We start from the raw sequence: 2,106 nt of genomic DNA on the forward strand, positions 1-2,106 counted from the left end.
CCCCCAACCCGCCCCCAGATTCCATTAATTCTGACCCCTCCCAGCTTCTTTCTACCACCCCCAGAATTACACGCCTAGCGCTTTTCATGCTTAATTCTAAGCAGTCGTGAAACATCAGACTTCCCAGCCCCCAAAGTACAAAGCCAGGACAACATGAAAATCAGAGAAGCTAGAAGACAAATTTGACATTTGTTTTCTTTCTTTGAAGAACAACCCAGCACTCAGACGAGATGTCACATTTTTCAATAGGTCATGGGGCTGTGGTTTTCTTCCATGTCGTGTGTAGCCCATGGAGACCAACTTTGGAGTGAGCTAATAAATGTATAATCTAGCCAAGGACCAGTTGTTGCATGCCCACTCTGTGTTCCTCAGTGTAAGAGGTGCCACAGTGCGTGTATGTCGCTGAGAGGTACATGCACACACGGGGGCATCAGCTTATCACGAAGCAAGTCTGTGCAGGGGTCTGTCGGTGATTGAGAGGGTACACAAGCTTTCAGAAAGGCAGGGGAGGTGGTGTGGCATTTTCCCAAGTCTTTATAACTTTCTAGAAGGCCACTTTCACAGCCAGTTGAACCAGTGTGACAAAGTCTGAGTGGGTATCCATTGAGCTCAGGGAGACGACCACAAATTAGCCAAGCTCTGGTCAGGGATAAAGCTGGAAATGCTGTCTAAAAAGTGCTCCCGTCATACGGAGTAAAATTAAAAGTAGATTCGTCTCTCTTAGTGCAAATCTTATCACAAAGAAGGACCAGGCTGACGTAGGGGGAGAGCAGGGTGCAACACACGCCTCGTGCTGTGGTGGACAGAGCTGAACTCGCGGACTCCCCGCCGAGACGGCAGGTGGCTTTCTGATGATGACAGCCCTGCAGTGCCTCGGTGGTCATTTCTGCACTGACTTTGGGAGAAGTTCCTGGAGTTTCTTCAATGTCAGCTCAGCCTAGAACTTCTTCAATTTCTTCAGTCCCATTGAGGATGCTGGGAGTCATGTAACCTAGTGATAAATCCTCTGCTTAAACTCACCAGAGCATACTTTGTTCTTTGCCAGGGAACCCTGTCCGATGTGGAAACTCTCCAAACTCCTGCTGTTAATGGGACACTGGAGTCTCAGGGATCCCACAGAGAACTTTCTGTGAAGACCCACAGTAGGAGAGAAAAGAAGCTCTGAGCAAAGAGCAAGCTGACCCCAGTGTCTCTTTCTCTGTTGCAGGGACTAAACCCTCCTGAGCTGGATTTCTTCTGTTTCTCATTGTGTTCTCCAAACGTCAGTAGGAATAATCCTGATATCCCACTAGCCAGGACACTAATTTCACTCTAGCCCCTATGAGTTGCATTCCCACAGTGGCCCCTAAGACAAAATTTACTGGGTAATTAAGCAAAGAGGAAAGGAAAGGAAACAGGAGGTGCTAAAGCCTACTCTGTAGGCGCTGACCATCACGAAAGGCCCATAGGTGGGAAACACGGCTTTCCTTTCACTGGCCTAAAAAAAAATCCAAGGCTTTATATCCACGGCCAGTTCTGCTATGGAAATCCCATTTTATTGAAATGATCCTGCTTTTTCCCACAGTTCTTTGGCTAAAAAACACAAACACCACCCTTTCCAGGCGACAGAAGCTTGGTCTCTGCCCTTGTGGATGATTCTTTGCTGGACATTGTTCTTCCCTGATGAGGTGTGAGCTCCACCAACAGGAATCAGAGAGGGCATTGCAGCTTGTTCTATGGCAACCCACTCCAGTGCTCTTGCCTAGAAAATCCTGCGGACAGAGGAGCCTGGTGCAGGCTACTGTCCATGGGGTCGCAAAGAGTCAGCCACGACTGAGTGATTTCACTTTCTTTCTTTCTTTTCTATTCCCAGGCCCCGGCGCAGTGCCTGCACGTGGTAGAGATTGGGCAGAGATGTGTCGAAAGAAACAAGCGAATGAATGAATGCACTTAAAAAGAGAGAGGGCCAAGCCAGTGATACGCTTAGGGACAAACAGAAAAGGAGGGGAGCTTGCGTCCAACACGGCAGGAGATCCAGCTGTCTGTGTTTCTCAGAAATCCGTCAGCCAAGGGCAGAGACTAAAGAACGTCTGTTGGGCTCCAGCCCCAGCACAGGGTCTCGTGGGC

Source organism: Bison bison, unplaced genomic scaffold (genome assembly GCF_000754665.1).
Source record: "Bison bison bison isolate TAMUID 2011002044 unplaced genomic scaffold, Bison_UMD1.0 scf7180017864323, whole genome shotgun sequence".
Lineage (NCBI taxonomy): Eukaryota > Metazoa > Chordata > Mammalia > Artiodactyla > Bovidae > Bison > Bison bison.